The 8,122-nt window shown below is 37.8% G+C and overlaps 1 long non-coding RNA gene across 1 annotated transcript; it reads right to left on the bottom strand.

The window, feature by feature from the left end:
* Positions 1–643: 643 nt before the first annotated feature.
* LOC106012682 lies at positions 644–1,817 on the bottom strand. The gene is made up of 2 exons (XR_004858932.1): positions 1,594–1,817; positions 644–1,071 (listed from the first exon to the last, which is right to left on the bottom strand). It is a non-coding gene; the product is annotated as an uncharacterized LOC106012682 (long non-coding RNA).
* Between the last annotated feature and the right edge of the window lie 6,305 nt (positions 1,818–8,122).

Raw genomic sequence — 8,122 nt, 5'->3', positions numbered from 1 at the left:
ATGTAAATGAATATGTATCCATTTTATGTATTTTGCGAATTGCATAGCGTAGATTATTAATTATGTATTTATATGTGCTCATTTCGTAACAATGTGTAAGCGTGCATGCATGATACACAAGTAGATGTGTGTGTGTGTGTGTGTGTGTGTGTGTGTGTGTGTGTGTGTGTGTGTCTGTGTGTCTGTGTCTGTGTGTTTGCGTTTGTGTGTGTTTGGTGTGCATGTGTGTGCACGAGTGAGTGTGTGTGTGAGTGTGTTTGTGTGTTCGTGTGTGTGTGTGTGTGTGTGTGTGTGTGTGTGTGTGTGTGTGTGTGTGTGTGTGTGAATAATGTTCATATAATATGCATTGATGTAAAGCTCTTAGAGCTGTCTTCACATGGGAGAGGGTGCTATAGAAATGATCAACATTATTATTATTATTATTATTATTATTAATATTATTATTATTATTATTATTATTATTATTATTATTATTATTTTTGTTATTACTATTATTATTATTTGTTTATTATTATTTGTTTATTATTGTTTTTATTACAATTGTGATTATTATTATTATTATTATTATTTAACTTCTTCATTCGCGCAAGCTAGTTGAAAATATAGCAGGTTCACACCAAGATAAAAAACAAACACACACCAGTATTGCTTGTACTCTTTATTTCTGCATATCTTGATAAAACATGTTTCGAGGTACAACACCACTGTCAGTTGTTCAATAGTAATGTGTGTGTAGGCGTGTATTGTTTTTTTGTGCATGCATGTTTGTGTGTGTGTGTGTGTGTGTGTGTGTGTGTGTGTGTGTGTGCATGCGTGCGTGTGTAAATAATTATTTCAAGTATCTAGTATGTGCTTTCTTTCGCTTTTCCGTGGGTAGCATTTTACAGACATGAAGACATCTGGCCCTTACACGTTCCCAATAGTAATGAATATCTTCAACACAATGTGATGGTTGGTATGGCAGTTTCTGGGCAAATAACCTGCGGTTCACAGCAGCCTGGGTAGTTTTGGTTCATGTCGTAAAACACTTCGCAGTCCTCTTGGTCTAAGAGAATACTCGAAGAGCCGCAACTGGTAGAATGGATGAGAAAGAAACAGTAGTTCTTGTGTAAAAGCGATATTTTTCTTGAATTCAGCATCATCCGCCTGCCTGCTGGTCAGTCTATCTATCTATCTATCTATCTATCTATCTATCTATCTATCTATCTATCTATCTAGTTTTTTCTTTAATCTACGCTCATTGTCCTTTAGTTACGTTAATGATTAAATAGCTGTGTGCGATATACTGAAAAGGCTTGACCAAAGACACAAAAATTATTAACCTGCAATTTCTGAGAACATTCAAGCTTTGGAAGTCACCAAACTTTGGCGGTCATATTCTCACTAATTTGACATCTGACAACAGGCGACCATCTGCTCTTTTAACTGTAAGTATCTCGTCTTCTGTTTTACATAGATGGATATTTTTTCTATAACAACAAAGCAAAGGAAAATAGGCTTTCATTCAGGTAATACCAATAGCTCCATAATATGTCCAAAAATTGACGAGCGCCTGATTCCACCGTGTCTTAACACAATTGCTTAGGAATTTACCCGTTGACAGTGTACGTGGCTTCTCCACATGAATACTCAGTGCAGGAATCTCCATACCAAGTGTCACCTGGGCTATGACCATCTGGACATCCTTCACCTGAAAGACAAGTTAAAATTTTGATTTAAATACATATATTTTACTCCTCCATCTTCACAATTTTGATCGTTTAGGAGGCCGTCATAGACCCTGCCTGTCCGGGTCAACCCAAGCTTGGTGGGATACAGCATCCCAACAAATAAGTTCAAGATACATTGTATTCGATAAAAAGGCTCCCTACTCAGGAATTGATCTCGAATATACTGATGAAAAGTATGAGAAGCAGTTCGAGTCAAAAGAAAAACTAAACTATTGTGCGGTCCGAAATTCGTGGCCCAACTTATATTCAAATATCTTTATAACGGGTGAATCAATGTCACCCATAATTTGCACAGCAGTTTGTCTCAATTTGTTTTAACTTAATTATATTTTTCCACACTAATAGAGGATAGATTAAAAAACTTTTCTTCAAAAAGTTATATAAAATACCACAAACCTCCTTCACGCGGAAAATAGAATTGTTCACAGCACTTCCTGCTTCTCACACACATTTTATATACGCATATTATGACTTACATCACAGCTCACCAATGACACTTTTTAAACGCAAAACTAGTTACAAGAAATTAATGTTTTTGTGAACATTTTTTAAAGGTCTCAAAACATGCGATCAATAAAGATAATCTCGCGATTAGAAAACAATAACGGACTTGTTTTTAAAAGCGACATCGTCCCAGCTGTAAACCTTTTAAAATCAGTAGAAACCACCCACTCAGAGCTTTCATTAGTATTTGTTAAGGAAATTTACAGAATAGAGCTAACCGGTATTCCCAAAAATATTGATCTGTTAAGACAAAATTAGTATACGTCACTGTGCAAAAGCTAGAGAGTTTACGTTCAATAGTTGTGGAGATATTTAGCAATAAGTTGCGCCTCGAATCTCTGATCTCACTATCAGCAAGACAACCCATTATATCGGTCTTCAAGTGTGATGCGATCGGAAAAAAAGAAGAATGACAGTAAAAAAAGCTGTTAAAAAGAACGCAAAAAAGCTCTTTTTTACTTTTAATATGTATACAGGGTAAAAAAGGCAATACCAGTTGCTAACTGTCGTAGAAAAGATACCAGTTGCACCTCAGAATGTATACCTTCATGAGGTCCGAACAATTTTATTGACCGGGAGATCATAGGTAGAGGTGCGCCGAGTCCTATGTTTTAACATGCACAGATTCATTTAAAGAGAGTCCTTGATATGGCTGAGCAAAGAAAGTGGAGAGCCTTGAAAAAACTCTCTAAACAACAAGTTCGAGGATTATACGAGTCGCGATCATCGTAAGTCAGAATGATACCACCTGGAAAGAACATTGCTGTGTCTCTTCACTAAATGTTTCTTTTACAGAGAGGAGCAAAAGGGGGTTATGAACTCGGAATATCTGTAAAGAAATCCAAGACTGCTGTTTCTATAAATTGGTTTTTAAGAAAAATGTACCATATCTTGACACCTTAATCAGCTTTTACTTCAATATCCAACGACTCCCCTACTTCCCTTAAATGAGGTATATTTCAGAACCCCAAATGTTGTCTTGAAGCTGATTAGTTGAACTTATCCTCCTGTCATCATAACAAGAAAGGCATAATGTTGTGCTTCTGCTCCCTGGCTCCACCAAAAGATATGAATTGACTTACCAGAGGACGTCGAGGAATACACCGCACAGATGAGAGCGAAACAGACGACGAGAATTGCTTGACCACGCATTTTGGAAAAAGTTCTGTTTCCTAATACCCACAAACGAAGTACTCGTGGTTTATATACACGAAATCAATTTGTATATGCAGCATATATTATTCATAGGATATTATATTAAGGAGACATTTTTAGTGTTACTAAATAGAGCCTTTGAAGACCGGAAAGTATTACGCGTTTCAAATGTCAGACGGTTTTATTTTTCGGATTCAGGGTACAAAGAACATTTTTTTAAAGATATCTTGTCTTTATATGTTATTACCAAGAAATTAGATATTAAGGTAAAACCCGTCTGCTCTCGGTGTTCATAAAAATGGATGTGTCCCAAAGTGAGCTTAGTGAAATGGAATACGGATTATACTGCTGTAGCAAGATACAAAAGGTAGAAGGAATAATATTGCATTAAGTGAGAGTAACCCTTTCATCTAGTTCATAAGGTTGAGTGTAAGATGTTCTGATTGCAGGAGTCTCCAGAAAGTTTGTTTGGGGTACTTTATTTGTTAATGTTCCAAATGTTCCAAAGCTCGTACGTTATTAATTGAAAAATATAGTTAGACGTTGGTTCACATTTCTGCGTGGGTGTTTATCTGATTAATAAATCTTTATATGCTCCAGTTTACTTTTTTTTAAAGCATGTTGCTAATTATAATTTTTTGTTAAACTCTGTGCATTTTGCATACTTCCCAATCTCCACTTTAAATAGTGATTCTCAAAGTGATGACATTCTCTTTCACAGGTAGAAATTTCGATCACTGTGATTCGGTGGGAAATAATAACAATGGCGACCCTGATTAGTATGAAAAATATGCAAATTTACCATGTTGAGTTTAGAACAACCTCACATCGTCCCTAAACAGCCCCGAATCCTTTAAGGTTTCAGGTGGCTATCTCAGAATTACAAAGTTCTATCTGCTCAGTACCTGATTTTGAGAAATTTTTCCACAAAGTTTTTGAGTATCACATCATGTCAGGCTTTTTCTAATGCAATTCTTTAAATATATTGATAACGACTCCGAATAATCGTACGATTTTGATAGAGCAGAGAGAACATTTGATTTCTAATCTCATGGTTTTAGTAACTCTGAACGGTCAAAAATGTCAGATAGAACTATATAAACCACGAAAAGGAAGCAACAACGCAAGCGCCCACGCGTTTCTGTGCGAATGTAAACTTGAATGATCCCCTTTGTCTTCATTGCAACAGGTCACTGCTGTTGGAGTCAAGCCATTTAATCTGATACAACTATGAATACTTGCCACATTCAATAAACATGCTAAACGGATATACCACATCACCAAAACACCCAAAGCAGCCATGCAAGATAGAAATATCAACGGCGCATAATGACTGTGAGAAGCTATGATTTAATTTGGACAGGCTAATTGCTTTCCCATCGCTGACCTCATAGACATTGCCACGAAAGCCATGTCAAAGTGATATCAAAACAGAGTTTAACAAGAGGATTAATTGCTGTTACATAATATATCATGTATGAGAACTGTGGGAGGGAGGGATTTGGGGGAGGGGGGGGGGTTAAATAAAACCAGGCATCAAATGATGTAGCACGCACCATTTATTATTGGATAGTGAAATAGAGGAGGGGAGCATCTGAGTGTATTCATCTTTGTTGGTGTTTTTATGAAAGGCTTAAGGGTTTTGTTTTTGTTTCGAATTCGTTGTATTGAGCCTCTCTAGAAAAGCAAATTCTGTATCTTACCTTTTTTATTTGCCAATTTTCCTAACACTGCTCATTTGTATCTCGTCCACCCACATGTCTTATGAAGCAACAGAATGGGCATCATTCCAAAAGCCATGCGGGATGCCTTTCCATGTGCATGTACAACGATCCCGACTTCAACCCCATTGAGATTGTGTGGTATGAACTTCACAGGAGAGTCAAGCAGCACCAGACGCCACAAGCGAATGGAATGTATGTATGTATGTATGTATGTATGTATGTATGTATGTATGTATGTATGTATGTATGTATGTATGTATGTATGTATGTACGTATGTGTGTATATATGTGTGTATGTATGTATGTATGTATGTATGTATGTATGTATGTATGTATGTATGTATGTAAGTATGCATGTATGTATGTATGTATGCATTGTATGGAAAGTTTGATCCTTAACTCGCCCCCTTTTGTAGTCCAACGGTTTTTAAACTCACAGAAGCAGGGTATCAAAACTGGTGAATGACCATTCACATCTCTGAGCATTGCGTGTATGTGTGTGAATGTGTGTGAATGTGTTCTTAATTTGAACTACAGTGTTTATAGTTATCCCTGCTCACCACGAAGAGGTAGGAATAGAACCTTAAGAGGGTATATGATTATCATAATCTTTTGTTAGATATCAATGATTAAAAAAGGGGTAAAACATCAGTGAGGGCTGAGATAAAACATTTTAAAGGAGCAATTTGAAATCATTCTCTTTACAAACTGTTCAATTGTAATTTCCTTCTTCGCAAATTCCTCTTTCAGACTGGTCCAGTATTTTAGTTTCAGCATGTCGCTCTTTTTCTGTTCAGCACACTGGCCAGCCTCATTAACGGCATTGATTTTCAGGCGAATCAAAATGAAAATGTTTGGTGACGCGCACCTAAAGTGTTGTCATGCGCATAGGTAAATTGAGGAATGGGCTAGAATTTTGTATGCCTACAGACGAAAGTAAACAAGCTGTAGATTCAAAGGCATTACAAACCTGTTGTTGATATTTTTGTCTGATCTCCAGATATACAACACAGGTCTACACAATACACAAAACATCAGTGATTGATAATTGGCCGAAACTTCATTCAAGTGTACACACACAATAATCTAAGCCCAGCGACATCATAGCAGTAAACACAAGCTTCATTAAAGAAAAAACAGTGCGTATGTACTCGTATGTGTGTGAGTGCGCGCGCACGTGTGTGTGTCTGTGTGTGTGTGTGTGTGTGTGTGTGTGTGTGTGTGTGTGTGTGTGTTCTGTCTGTATGCCTGTGTGTGGTGTGTGCGTGTGGGGGGGGGGGCTGCTTAGTCTATACCTTGGTCTGGAGCAGAGAAGATTTCCAGACTAGGCTTACGTCACACAATGCGTGAATGCAGCGCAGTTCCAATAGTAGCAAGTACTCGATTTCTCTGTGATTGCTTCATTTAGCCATATCGATTCCTGGGGGGGGGGGGGGAGTTCATGATTTGCTTCCCAGACTGGTGACGTGATTATTTCTTTACCCGGGGGACGGGGGCGAATTCAAGATTCCCAGTAGGTAGGCGGGTAGGTAGGTAGGTGGCTAGGCAGTTGGTAGTTATGTAGGTAGGCAAGTCGGTAAGTAGGTAGGTAAGCAGGTGGATATGTAGGTAGGTGGATAATTAGGTAGGTGGATATGTAGTATGTAGGTAGGTGGATTGGTAGGTGTGTGGGGGATAGTTAAGCACCTGGTGACCAGAAAAATTTTGCGTCCAAAGAACGCCGATAAAAACGTAATGAATAAAGGTGCAAGCACCAACGGTTGCACAAATGTGGAACTTCCATCCAGATTTATCATGTATCAATAGCAACATAACAAGACTGCCATGAACAAAGTTACAAGACATCTTCCAGATACTCCCAATTTTGAGTAAAGCACTTTCTGGCACGCTGAATGAAACTGACAACCACTGCTCCATTGAAATCTCTATTGTGCTCTCCTTGATGGTTTCTTTCATGTCTTGAATAGTTTCGATAGTTTTCTCACACCCAATGATGAAAGTCCACTGGACACATGTCCATATATTTTGGGGTCCTGTTGTACTCATTTAGCCTGACTGTGCTGTAATGAAAATGGTTTTTGAGCCAGCATAGAATTAGAACAACTCTGAGCGGCACGAGCAGCAGTCCTATCTTCCTGGAAGTGCTGGTTCTTGTTCCCTTCATCCTCAACAAATTATTTAAGTTCGAATCCTCCCCAGAATTTTTGGTCGGAAGACTAAGTGTCGGTCAGAGTTCACCGAATGACAGATCACATTGACCGTTTCATGAGTGCGTTGTTTTTTATAGGCTGCCTGCCGCGTGGTATTCCGCGTTTAGAATTCACATTTTTTTAAAACCAAAACCTTTCAAAATGTGCAGCCCATTAGAAAATTAAATTTGTTACAGATGTCTATCCCGTATTCCAGAGCAAATTAAGAACAGGGCTATTTGTGAGAATTTGTTTGCTGATACATCTAAATTTAAAAAGCACCTTGCGCAGGGGCTATAATGGTCCATCATCTTTCCGGAGTGCAACAGTAAATATTTTTTAATTAACATAACGCGGATGTATGTTCTAAATTTTGGTCAATTTTGATGTCGATTGAGTAATAAACAAGAAAGTGATTGATATTCTTTTGAGATTACTTTTTCTGGTCAGCTGATATGTATATATGTGGTTATGTGTGTGTGTGTGTGTGTGTGTGTGTGTGTGTGTGCGTGTGTGTGTGTGTGTGTTTGTGTGTGTGTGTGTGTGTGTTTGTGTGTGTGTGTGTATGAGTGTGCAGATCAAGTTACAGAATGCACCGACCACAGGTGCTGACTCCGATTAGTCTAAAGTGGGTTTTTTATTTTCATCATTAAAATTTCTTTAGTACATATTTTTTAAAGTGTTAAACGAACAAACTCGTTTCTACTCACAGTGACTTCAATTCAAGGTGTTTCCTGTTTTTTAGAACTAAGAAGTCTCATGTAAGAAGCTAATACAATATCTTGGATTTCAAACCTATACTAGAGGTGGATATGTAGGT

Source organism: Aplysia californica, unplaced genomic scaffold, assembly GCF_000002075.1.
Source record: "Aplysia californica isolate F4 #8 unplaced genomic scaffold, AplCal3.0 scaffold00459, whole genome shotgun sequence".
In the NCBI taxonomy this organism is placed as follows: domain Eukaryota; kingdom Metazoa; phylum Mollusca; class Gastropoda; order Aplysiida; family Aplysiidae; genus Aplysia; species Aplysia californica.
Note: the sequence above shows the minus strand (reverse complement) of the source record. Positions and strands in the feature narration are given on the sequence as shown.